Below are 14,220 nucleotides of genomic sequence, written 5' to 3' on the forward strand. Positions count from 1 at the left end.
GAGACCAGTGGTTAAAACCCTATACTACAGAACACTAGTCAGTCAGAGACCAGCGGTTAAAACCTTATTTTACAGAACACTAGTCAGACAGAGACAGAGACCAGCGGTTTAAACCTTATTTTACAGAACACTAGTCAGACAGAGACCAGTGGTTTAAACCTTATTTTACAGAACACTAGTCAGACAGAGACAAGCGGTTTAAACCTTATTTTACAGAACACTAGTCAGTCAGAGACCAGCGGTTTAAACCTTATTTTACAGAACACTAGTCAGACAGAGACCAGCGGTTTAAACCTTATTTTACAGAACACTAGTCAGACAGAGACAGAGACCAGCGGTTTAAACCTTATTTTACAGAACACTAGTCAGTCAGAGACAGAGACCAGCGGTTTAAACCTTATTTTACAGAACACTAGTCAGTCAGAGACAGAGACCAGCGGTTTAAACCTTATTTTACAGAACACCAGTCAGACAGAGACCAGCGGTTTAAACCTTATTTTACAGAACACTAGTCAGTCAGAGACCAGCGGTTTAAACCTTATTTTACAGAACACTAGTCAGACAGAGACAGAGACCGGCGGTTTAAACCTTATTTTACAGAACACTAGTCATTTAGAGACCAGCGGTTTAAACCTTATTTTACAGAACACTAGTCAGACAGAGACCAGCAGTTTAAACCTTATTTTACAGAACACTAGTCAGAGAGAGACAGAGACCAGCGGTTTAAACCTTATTTTACAGAACACTAGTCAGTCAGAGACCAGCGGTTTAAACCTTATTTTACAGAACACTAGTCAGACAGAGACAGAGACCAGAACACCAGTCAGACAGAGACAGAGACCAGCGGTTTAAACCTTATTTTACAGAATACTAGTCAGACAGAGACAGAGACCAGCGGTTTAAACCTTATTTTACAGAGCACTAGTCAGTCAGAGACCAGCGGTTAAAACCTTATTTTACAGAACACCAGTCAGACAGAGACAGAGACCAGCGGTTTAAACCTTATTTTACAGAACACTAGTCAGACAGAGACCAGCGGTTTAAACCTTATTTTACAGAACACTAGTCAGACAGAGACAGAGACCAGCGGTTAAAACCTTATTTTACAGAACACCAGTCAGACAGAGACAGAGACCAGCGGTTTAAACCTTATTTTACAGAACACTAGTCAGACAGAGACCAGCGGTTTAAACCTTATTTTACAGAACACTAGTCAGACAGAGACCAGCGGTTAAAACCTTATTTTACAGAACACTAGTCAGACAGAGACCAGCGGTTTAAACCTTATTTTACAGAACACTAGTCAGACAAAGACAGAGACCAGCGGTTTAAACCTTATTTTACAGAGCACTAGTCAGTCAGAGACCAGCGGTTTAAACCTTATTTTACAGAACACTAGTAAGACAGAGACAGAGACCAGCGGTTTAAACCTTATTTTACAGAACACTAGTCAGTCAGAGACAGAGACCAGCGGTTTAAACCTTATTTTACAGAACACTAGTCAGACAGAGACCAGCGGTTTAAACCTTATTTTACAGAACACTAGTCAGACAGAGACAGAGACCAGCAGTTAAAACCTTATTTTACAGAACACTAGTCAGTCAGAGACCAGCGGTTTAAACCTTATTTTACAGAACACTAGTCAGACAGAGACAGAGACCAGCGGTTTAAACCTTATTTTACAGAACACTAGTCAGACAGAGACAGAGACCGGCGGTTTAAACCTTATTTTACAGAACACTAGTCATTTAGAGACCAGCGGTTTAAACCTTATTTTACAGAACACTAGTCAGACAGAGACCAGCAGTTTAAACCTTATTTTACAGAACACTAGTCAGAGAGAGACAGAGACCAGCGGTTTAAACCTTATTTTACAGAACACTAGTCAGTCAGAGACCAGCGGTTTAAACCTTATTTTACAGAACACTAGTCAGACAGAGACAGAGACCAGAACACCAGTCAGACAGAGACAGAGACCAGCGGTTTAAACCTTATTTTACAGAATACTAGTCAGACAGAGACAGAGACCAGCGGTTTAAACCTTATTTTACAGAGCACTAGTCAGTCAGAGACCAGCGGTTAAAACCTTATTTTACAGAACACCAGTCAGACAGAGACAGAGACCAGCGGTTTAAACCTTATTTTACAGAACACTAGTCAGACAGAGACCAGCGGTTTAAACCTTATTTTACAGAACACTAGTCAGACAGAGACAGAGACCAGCGGTTAAAACCTTATTTTACAGAACACCAGTCAGACAGAGACAGAGACCAGCGGTTTAAACCTTATTTTACAGAACACTAGTCAGACAGAGACCAGCGGTTTAAACCTTATTTTACAGAACACTAGTCAGACAGAGACCAGCGGTTAAAACCTTATTTTACAGAACACTAGTCAGACAGAGACCAGCGGTTTAAACCTTATTTTACAGAACACTAGTCAGACAGAGACCAGCGGTTTAAACCTTATTTTACAGAACACTAGTCAGACAGAGACAGAGACCAGCAGTTAAAACCTTATTTTACAGAACACTAGTCAGTCAGAGACCAGCGGTTTAAACCTTATTTTACAGAACACTAGTCAGTCAGAGACCAGCGGTTTAAACCTTATTTTACAGAACACTAGTCAGACAGAGACAGAGACCGGCGGTTTAAACCTTATTTTACAGAACACTAGTCATTTAGAGACCAGCGGTTTAAACCTTATTTTACAGAACACTAGTCAGACAGAGACCAGCAGTTTAAACCTTATTTTACAGAACACTAGTCAGAGAGAGACAGAGACCAGCGGTTTAAACCTTATTTTACAGAACACTAGTCAGTCAGAGACCAGCGGTTTAAACCTTATTTTACAGAACACTAGTCAGACAGAGACAGAGACCAGAACACCAGTCAGACAGAGACAGAGACCAGCGGTTTAAACCTTATTTTACAGAATACTAGTCAGACAGAGACAGAGACCAGCGGTTTAAACCTTATTTTACAGAGCACTAGTCAGTCAGAGACCAGCGGTTAAAACCTTATTTTACAGAACACCAGTCAGACAGAGACAGAGACCAGCGGTTTAAACCTTATTTTACAGAACACTAGTCAGACAGAGACCAGCGGTTTAAACCTTATTTTACAGAACACTAGTCAGACAGAGACAGAGACCAGCGGTTAAAACCTTATTTTACAGAACACCAGTCAGACAGAGACAGAGACCAGCGGTTTAAACCTTATTTTACAGAACACTAGTCAGACAGAGACCAGCGGTTTAAACCTTATTTTACAGAACACTAGTCAGACAGAGACCAGCGGTTAAAACCTTATTTTACAGAACACTAGTCAGACAGAGACCAGCGGTTTAAACCTTATTTTACAGAACACTAGTCAGACAAAGACAGAGACCAGCGGTTTAAACCTTATTTTACAGAGCACTAGTCAGTCAGAGACCAGCGGTTTAAACCTTATTTTACAGAACACTAGTAAGACAGAGACAGAGACCAGCGGTTTAAACCTTATTTTACAGAACACTAGTCAGTCAGAGACAGAGACCAGCGGTTTAAACCTTATTTTACAGAACACTAGTCAGACAGAGACCAGCGGTTTAAACCTTATTTTACAGAACACTAGTCAGACAGAGACAGAGACCAGCAGTTAAAACCTTATTTTACAGAACACTAGTCAGTCAGAGACCAGCGGTTTAAACCTTATTTTACAGAACACTAGTCAGACAGAGACAGAGACCAGCGGTTTAAACCTTATTTTACAGAACACTAGTCAGACAGAGACAGAGACCGGCGGTTTAAACCTTATTTTACAGAACACTAGTCATTTAGAGACCAGCGGTTTAAACCTTATTTTACAGAACACTAGTCAGACAGAGACCAGCAGTTTAAACCTTATTTTACAGAACACTAGTCAGAGAGAGACAGAGACCAGCGGTTTAAACCTTATTTTACAGAACACTAGTCAGTCAGAGACCAGCGGTTTAAACCTTATTTTACAGAACACTAGTCAGACAGAGACAGAGACCAGAACACCAGTCAGACAGAGACAGAGACCAGCGGTTTAAACCTTATTTTACAGAATACTAGTCAGACAGAGACAGAGACCAGCGGTTTAAACCTTATTTTACAGAGCACTAGTCAGTCAGAGACCAGCGGTTAAAACCTTATTTTACAGAACACCAGTCAGACAGAGACAGAGACCAGCGGTTTAAACCTTATTTTACAGAACACTAGTCAGACAGAGACCAGCGGTTTAAACCTTATTTTACAGAACACTAGTCAGACAGAGACAGAGACCAGCGGTTAAAACCTTATTTTACAGAACACCAGTCAGACAGAGACAGAGACCAGCGGTTTAAACCTTATTTTACAGAACACTAGTCAGACAGAGACCAGCGGTTTAAACCTTATTTTACAGAACACTAGTCAGACAGAGACCAGCGGTTAAAACCTTATTTTACAGAACACTAGTCAGACAGAGACCAGCGGTTTAAACCTTATTTTACAGAACACTAGTCAGACAGAGACCAGCGGTTTAAACCTTATTTTACAGAACACTAGTCAGACAGAGACAGAGACCAGCAGTTAAAACCTTATTTTACAGAACACTAGTCAGTCAGAGACCAGCGGTTTAAACCTTATTTTACAGAACACTAGTCAGACAGAGACAGAGACCAGCGGTTTAAACCTTATTTTACAGAACACTAGTCAGACAGAGACAGAGACCGGCGGTTTAAACCTTATTTTACAGAACACTAGTCATTTAGAGACCAGCGGTTTAAACCTTATTTTACAGAACACTAGTCAGACAGAGACCAGCAGTTTAAACCTTATTTTACAGAACACTAGTCAGAGAGAGACAGAGACCAGCGGTTTAAACCTTATTTTACAGAACACTAGTCAGTCAGAGACCAGCGGTTTAAACCTTATTTTACAGAACACTAGTCAGACAGAGACAGAGACCAGAACACCAGTCAGACAGAGACAGAGACCAGCGGTTTAAACCTTATTTTACAGAATACTAGTCAGACAGAGACAGAGACCAGCGGTTTAAACCTTATTTTACAGAGCACTAGTCAGTCAGAGACCAGCGGTTAAAACCTTATTTTACAGAACACCAGTCAGACAGAGACAGAGACCAGCGGTTTAAACCTTATTTTACAGAACACTAGTCAGACAGAGACCAGCGGTTTAAACCTTATTTTACAGAACACTAGTCAGACAGAGACAGAGACCAGCGGTTAAAACCTTATTTTACAGAACACCAGTCAGACAGAGACAGAGACCAGCGGTTTAAACCTTATTTTACAGAACACTAGTCAGACAGAGACCAGCGGTTTAAACCTTATTTTACAGAACACTAGTCAGACAGAGACCAGCGGTTAAAACCTTATTTTACAGAACACTAGTCAGACAGAGACCAGCGGTTTAAACCTTATTTTACAGAACACTAGTCAGACAAAGACAGAGACCAGCGGTTTAAACCTTATTTTACAGAGCACTAGTCAGTCAGAGACCAGCGGTTTAAACCTTATTTTACAGAACACTAGTAAGACAGAGACAGAGACCAGCGGTTTAAACCTTATTTTACAGAACACTAGTCAGTCAGAGACAGAGACCAGCGGTTTAAACCTTATTTTACAGAACACTAGTCAGACAGAGACCAGCGGTTTAAACCTTATTTTACAGAACACTAGTCAGACAGAGACAGAGACCAGCAGTTAAAACCTTATTTTACAGAACACTAGTCAGTCAGAGACCAGCGGTTTAAACCTTATTTTACAGAACACTAGTCAGACAGAGACAGAGACCAGCGGTTTAAACCTTATTTTACAGAACACTAGTCAGACAGAGACCAGCGGTTAAAACCTTATTTTACAGAACACTAGTCAGACAGAGACAGAGACCAGCGGTTTAAACCTTATTTTACAGAACACTAGTCAGTCAGAGACAGACCCCAGTGGTTAAAACCTTATTTTACAGAACACTAGTCAGTCAGAGACAGAGACCAGTGGTTAAAACCTTATTTTACAGAACACTAGTCAGACAGAGACCAGCGGTTAAAACCTTTTTTACAGAACACTAGTCAGACAGAGACAGAGACCAGTGGTTTAAACCTTATTTTACAGAACACTAGTCAGTCAGAGACAGAGACCAGCGGTTTAAACCTTATTTTACAGAACACTAGTCAGTCAGAGACAGAGACCAGTGGTTAAAACCTTATTTTACAGAACACTAGTCAGTCAAAGACAGAGACCAGTGGTTAAAACCTTATTTTACAGAACACTAGTCAGTCGGAGACCAGCGGTTTAAACCTTATTTTACAGAACACTAGTCAGTCAGAGACAGAGACCAGCGGTTAAAACCTTATTTTACAGAACACTAGTCAGACAGAGACAGAGACCAGCGGTTTAAACCTTATTTTACAGAACACTAGTCAGACAGAGACAGAGACCAGCGGTTTAAACCTTATTTTACAGAACACTAGTCAGACAGAGACCAGCGGTTTAAACCTTATTTTACAGAACACTAGTCAGACAGAGACCAGCGGTTTAAACCTTATTTTACAGAACACTAGTCAGACAGAGACAGAGACCAGCGGTTTAAACCTTATTTTACAGAACACTAGTCAGACAGAGACCAGCGGTTTAAACCTTATTTTACAGAACACTAGTCAGACAGAGACAGAGACCAGCGGTTTAAACCTTATTTTACAGAACACTAGTCAGATAGAGACCAGCGGTTTAAACCTTATTTTACAGAACACTAGTCAGACAGAGACAGAGACCAGCGGTTTAAACCTTATTTTACAGAACACTAGTCAGACAGAGACCAGCGGTTTAAACCTTATTTTACAGAACACTAGTCAGACAGAGACAGAGACCAGCGGTTTAAACCTTATTTTACAGAACACTAGTCAGTCAGAGACCAGCGGTTTAAACCTTATTTTACAGAACACCAGTCAGACAGAGACAGAGACCAGCGGTTTAAACCTTATTTTACAGAACACCAGTCAGACAGAGACAGAGACCAGCGGTTTAAACCTTATTTTACAGAACACTAGTAAGTCAGAGACAGAGACCAGCGGTTTAAACCTTATTTTACAGAACACTAGTAAGACAGAGACAGAGACCAGCGGTTTAAACCTTATTTTACAGAACACTAGTCAGTCAGAGACAGAGACCAGCGGTTTACACCTTATTTTACAGAACACTAGTCAGACAGAGACCAGCAGTTAAAACCTTATTTTACAGAACACTAGTCAGACAGAGACCAGCGGTTTAAACCTTATTTTACAGAACACTAGTCAGACAGAGACCAGCGGTTTAAACCTTATTTTACAGAACACTAGTCAGACAGAGACCAGTGGTTAAAACCTTATTTTACAGAACACTAGTCAGACAGAGACAGAGACCAGCGTTTTAAACCTTATTTTACAGAACACTAGTCAGACAGAGACAGAGACCAGCGTTTTAAACCTTATTTTACAGAACACTAGTCAGACAGAGACAGAGACCAGCGTTTTAAAGCTTATTTTACAGAACACTAGTCAGACAGAGACAGAGACCAGCGTTTTAAACCTTATTTTACAGAACACTAGTCAGACAGAGACAGAGACCAGCGGTTTAAACCTTATTTTACAGAACACTAGTCAGACAGAGACAGAGACCAGCGGTTTAAACCTTATTTTACAGAACACTAGTCAGTCAGAGACCAGCGGTTAAAACCTTATTTTACAGAACACTAGTAAGACAGAGACAGAGACCAGCGGTTTAAACCTTATTTTACAGAACACTAGTCAGTCAGAGACAGAGACCAGCGGTTTAAACCTTATTTTACAGAACACTAGTCAGACAGAGACCAGCGGTTTAAACCTTATTTTACAGAACACTAGTCAGACAGAGACAGAGACCAGCGGTTTAAACCTTATTTTACAGAACACTAGTCAGTCAGAGACCAGCGGTTTAAACCTTATTTTACAGAACACTAGTAAGTCAGAGACAGAGACCAGCGGTTTAAACCTTATTTTACAGAACACTAGTAAGACAGAGACAGAGACCAGCGGTTTAAACCTCATTTTACAGAACACTAGTAAGTCAGAGACAGAGACCAGCGGTTTAAACCTTATTTTACAGAACACTAGTAAGACAGAGACCAGCGGTTTAAACCTTATTTTACAGAACACTAGTCAGTCAGAGACCAGCGGTTTAAACCTTATTTTACAGAACACTAGTCAGTCAGAGACAGAGACCAGCGGTTTACACCTTATTTTACAGAACACTAGTCAGACAGAGACCAGCAGTTAAAACCTTATTTTACAGAACACTAGTCAGACAGAGACCAGCGGTTTAAACCTTATTTTACAGAACACCAGTCAGACAGAGACCAGCGGTTTAAACCTTATTTTACAGAACACTAGTCAGACAGAGACAGAGACCAGTGGTTTAAACCTTATTTTACAGAACACTAGTCAGACAGAGACAGAGACCAGCGGTTTAAACCTTATTTTACAGAACACTAGTCAGTCAGAGACCAGCGGTTAAAACCTTATTTTACAGAACACTAGAAAGACAGAGACAGAGACCAGCGGTTTAAACCTTATTTTACAGAACACTACTCAGTCAGAGACAGAGACCAGCGGTTTAAACCTTATTTTACAGAACACTAGTCAGACAGAGACCAGCGGTTAAAACCTTATTTTACAGAACACTAGTCAGAGAGAGACAGAGACCAGCGGTTTAAACCTTATTTTACAGAACACTAGTCAGTCAGAGACCAGCGGTTTAAACCTTATTTTACAGAACACTAGTAAGTCAGAGACAGAGACCAACGGTTTAAACCTTATTTTACAGAACACTAGTAAGACAGAGACAGAGACCAGCGGTTTAAACCTTATTTTACAGAACACTAGTCAGTCAGAGACCAGCGGTTTAAACCTTATTTTACAGAACACTAGTCAGTCAGAGACCAGCGGTTTAAACCTTATTTTACAGAACACTAGTCAGTCAGAGACCAGCGGTTTAAACCTTATTTTACAGAACACTAGTCAGACAGAGACCAGCAGTTAAAACCTTATTTTACAGAACACTAGTCAGACAGAGACCAGCGGTTTAAACCTTATTTTACAGAACACTAGTCAGACAGAGACAGAGACCAGCGGTTTAAACCTTATTTTACAGAACACTAGTCAGTCAGAGACCAGCGGTTAAAACCTTATTTTACAGAACACTAGTCAGACAGAGACAGAGACCAGCGGTTTAAACCTTATTTTACAGAACACTAGTCAGTCAGAGACCAGCGGTTTAAACCTTATTTTACAGAACACTAGTCAGTCAGAGACAGAGACCAGCGGTTAAAACCTTATTTTACAGAACACTAGTCAGACAGAGACAGAGACCAGCGGTTTAAACCTTATTTTACAGAACACTAGTCAGTCAGAGACCAGCGGTTTAAACCTTATTTTACAGAACACTTGTCAGACAGAGACCAGCGGTTTAAACCTTATTTTACAGAACACTAGTCAGTCAGAGACCAGCGGTTTAAACCTTATTTTACAGAACACTAGTCAGTCAGAGACCAGCGGTTTAAACCTTATTTTACAGAACACTAGTCAGACAGAGACCAGCAGTTAAAACCTTATTTTACAGAACACTAGTCAGACAGAGACCAGCGGTTTAAACCTTATTTTACAGAACACTAGTCAGACAGAGACAGAGACCAGCGGTTTAAACCTTATTTTACAGAACACTAGTCAGTCAGAGACCAGCGGTTAAAACCTTATTTTACAGAACACTAGTCAGACAGAGACAGAGACCAGCGGTTTAAACCTTATTTTACAGAACACTAGTCAGTCAGAGACCAGCGGTTTAAACCTTATTTTACAGAACACTAGTCAGTCAGAGACAGAGACCAGCGGTTAAAACCTTATTTTACAGAACACTAGTCAGACAGAGACCAGCGGTTTAAACCTTATTTTACAGAACACTAGTCAGACAGAGACCAGCGGTTTAAACCTTATTTTACAGAACACTAGTCAGACAGAGACCAGCGGTTTAAACCTTATTTTACAGAACACTAGTCAGTCAGAGACCAGTGGTTTAAACCTTATTTTACAGAACACTATTCAGACAGAGACCAGCGGTTTAAACCTTATTTTACAGAACACTAGTCAGTCAGAGACAGAGACCAGCGGTTAAAACCTTATTTTACAGAACACTAGTCAGACAGAGACCAGCGGTTTAAACCTTATTTTACAGAACACTAGTCAGACAGAGACCAGCATTTAAAACCTTATTTTACAGAACACTATTCAGACAGAGACCAGCGGTTTAAACCTTATTTTACAGAACACTAGTCAGACAGAGACAGAGACCAGCGGTTTAAACCTTATTTTACAGAACACTAGTCAGTCAGAGACCAGCGGTTTAAACCTTGTTTTACAGAACACTAGTCAGACAGAGACCAGCGGTTTAAACCTTATTTTACAGAACACTTGTCAGACAGAGACAGAGACCAGCGGTTTAAACCTTATTTTACAGAACACTAGTCAGTCAGAGACCAGCGGTTAAAACCTTGTTTTACAGAACACTAGTAAGACAGAGACAGAGACCAGCGGTTTAAACCTTATTTTACAGAACACTAGTCAGACAGAGACCAGCGGTTTAAACCTTATTTTACAGAACACTAGTCAGACAGAGACCAGCAGTTAAAACCTTGTTTTACAGAACACTAGTCAGACAGAGACCAGCGGTTTAAACCTTATTTTACAGAACACTAGTCAGACAGAGACAGAGACCAGCGGTTTAAACCTTATTTTACAGAACACTAGTCAGTCAGAGACCAGCGGTTAAAACCTTATTTTACAGAACACTAGTAAGACAGAGACAGAGACCAGCGGTTTAAACCTTATTTTACAGAACACTAGTCAGTCAGAGACAGAGACCAGCGGTTTAAACCTTATTTTACAGAACACTTGTCAGACAGACACCAGCGGTTAAAACTTTATTTTACAGAACACTAGTCAGACAGAGACAGAGACCAGCGGTTTAAACCTTATTTTACAGAACACTAGTCAGTCAGAGACCAGCGGTTAAAACCTTATTTTACAGAACACTAGTCAGACAGAGACAGAGACCAGCGGTTTAAACCTTATTTTACAGAACACTAGTCAGTCAGAGACCAGCGGTTTAAACCTTATTTTACAGAACACTAGTAAGTCAGAGACAGAGACCAGCGGTTTAAACCTTATTTTACAGAACACTAGTAAGTCAGAGACAGAGACCAGCGGTTTAAACCTTATTTTACAGAACACTAGTAAGACAGAGACAGAGACCAGCGGTTTAAACCTTATTTTACAGAACACTAGTCAGTCAGAGACAGAGACCAGCGGTTTAAACCTTATTTTACAGAACACTAGTCAGTCAGAGACCAGCGGTTTAAACCTTATTTTACAGAACACTAGTCAGACAGAGACCAGCAGTTAAAACCTTATTTTACAGAACACTAGTCAGACAGAGACCAGCGGTTTAAACCTTATTTTACAGAACACTTGTCAGACAGAGACAGAGACCAGCGGTTTAAACCTTATTTTACAGAACACTAGTCAGACAGAGACAGAGACCAGCGGTTTAAACCTTATTTTACAGAACACTAGTCAGACAGAGACAGAGACCAGCGGTTTAAACCTTATTTTACAGAACACTAGTCAGTCAGAGACCAGCGGTTTAAACCTTATTTTACAGAACACTAGTAAGTCAGAGACAGAGACCAGCGGTTTAAACCTTATTTTACAGAACACTAGTAAGTCAGAGACAGAGACCAGCGGTTTAAACCTTATTTTACAGAACACTAGTAAGACAGAGACAGAGACCAGCGGTTTAAACCTTATTTTACAGAACACTAGTCAGTCAGAGACAGAGACCAGCGGTTTAAACCTTATTTTACAGAACACTAGTCAGTCAGAGACCAGCAGTTAAAACCTTATTTTACAGAACACTAGTCAGACAGAGACCAGCAGTTAAAACCTTATTTTACAGAACACTAGTCAGACAGAGACCAGCGGTTTAAACCTTATTTTACAGAACACTAGTCAGACAGAGACAGAGACCATTGGTTTAAACCTTATTTTACAGAACACTAGTCAGTCAGAGACCAGCGGTTAAAACCTTATTTTACAGAACACTAGTCAGACAGAGACAGAGACCAGCGGTTTAAACCTTATTTTACAGAACACTAGTCAGTCAGAGACCAGCAGTTTAAACCTTATTTTACAGAACACTAGTCAGACAGAGACAGAGACCAGCGGTTTAAACCTTATTTTACAGAACACTAGTAAGTCAGAGACAGAGACCAGCGATTTAAACCTTATTTTACAGAACACTAGTAAGACAGAGACAGAGACCAGCGGTTTAAACCTTATTTTACAGAACACTAGTCAGTCAGAGACAGAGACCAGCGGTTTAAACCTTATTTTACAGAACACTAGTCATTCAGAGACCAGCGGTTTAAACCTTATTTTACAGAACACTAGTCAGACAGAGATCAGCAGTTAAAACCTTATTTTACAGAACACTAGTCAGACAGAGACCAGCGGTTAAAACTTTATTTTACAGAACACTAGTAAGACAGAGACAGAGACCAGCGGTTTAAACCTTATTTTACAGAACACTAGTCAGTCAGAGACAGAGACCAGCGGTTTAAACCTTATTTTACAGAACACTAGTCAGTCAGAGACAGAGACCAGCGGTTTAAACCTTATTTTACAGAACACTAGTCAGTCAGAGACCAGCGGTTTAAACCTTATTTTACAGAACACTAGTCAGACAGAGACAGAGACCAGCGGTTTAAACCTTATTTTACAGAACACTAGTCAGTCAGAGACCAGCGGTTAAAACCTTATTTTACAGAACACCAGTCAGACAGAGACAGAGACCAGCGGTTTAAACCTTATTTTACAGAACACTAGTCAGTCAGAGACAGAGACCAGCGGTTTAAACCTTATTTTACAGAACACTAGTCAGTCAGAGACCAGCGGTTTAAACCTTATTTTACAGAACACTAGTCAGACAGAGACCAGCAGTTAAAACCTTATTTTACAGAACACTAGTCAGACAGAGACAGAGACCAGCGGTTTAAACCTTATTTTACAGAACACTAGTCAGACAGAGACAGAGACCAGCGGTTTAAACCTTATTTTACAGAACACTAGTCAGTCAGAGACAGAGACCAGCGGTTTAAACCTTATTTTACAGAACACTAGTCAGTCAGAGACCAGCGGTTTAAACCTTATTTTACAGAACACTAGTCAGACAGAGACCAGCAGTTAAAACCTTATTTTACAGAACACTAGTCAGACAGAGACCAGCGGTTTAAACCTTATTTTACAGAACACTAGTCAGACAGAGACAGAGACCAGCGGTTTAAACCTTATTTTACAGAACACTAGTCAGTCAGAGACCAGCGGTTAAAACCTTATTTTACAGAACACTAGTCAGACAGAGACCAGCAGTTTAAACCTTATTTTACAGAACAATAGTAAGTCAGAGACAGAGACCAGCGGTTTAAACCTTATTTTACAGAACACTAGTAAGTCAGAGACAGAGACCAGCGATTTAAACCTTATTTTACAGAACACTAGTAAGACAGAGACAGAGACCAGCGGTTTAAACCTTATTTTACAGAACACTAGTCAGTCAGAGACAGAGACCAGCGGTTTAAACCTTATTTTACAGAACACTAGTCATTCAGAGACCAGCGGTTTAAACCTTATTTTACAGAACACTAGTCAGACAGAGATCAGCAGTTAAAACCTTATTTCACAGAACACTAGTCAGACAGAGACCAGCGGTTAAAACTTTATTTTACAGAACACTAGTAAGACAGAGACAGAGACCAGCGGTTTAAACCTTATTTTACAGAACACTAGTCAGTCAGAGACAGAGACCAGCGGTTTAAACCTTATTTTACAGAACACTAGTCAGTCAGAGACCAGCGGTTTAAACCTTATTTTACAGAACACTAGTAAGTCAGAGACAGAGACCAGCGGTTTAAACCTTATTTTACAGAACACTAGTCAGTCAGAGACCAGCGGTTAAAACCTTATTTTACAGAACACTAGTAAGACAGAGACAGAGACCAGCGGTTTAAACCTTATTTTACAGAACACTAGTCAGTCAGAGACAGAGACCAGCGGTTTAAACCTTATTTTACAGAACACTAGTCAGTCAGAG

At 40.3% G+C, this 14,220-nt stretch overlaps 1 protein-coding gene across 1 annotated transcript in view; it reads left to right on the forward strand.

Annotated features, from left to right (window-relative positions):
* LOC110526645 (protein unc-13 homolog C-like) overlaps nt 1–14,220 on the forward strand; it is a 265,368-nt gene that overhangs the window by 229,135 nt on the left and 22,013 nt on the right. The window lies entirely within an intron of this gene.

Source organism: Oncorhynchus mykiss, chromosome 6 (assembly GCF_013265735.2).
Source record: "Oncorhynchus mykiss isolate Arlee chromosome 6, USDA_OmykA_1.1, whole genome shotgun sequence".
Lineage (NCBI taxonomy): Eukaryota > Metazoa > Chordata > Actinopteri > Salmoniformes > Salmonidae > Oncorhynchus > Oncorhynchus mykiss.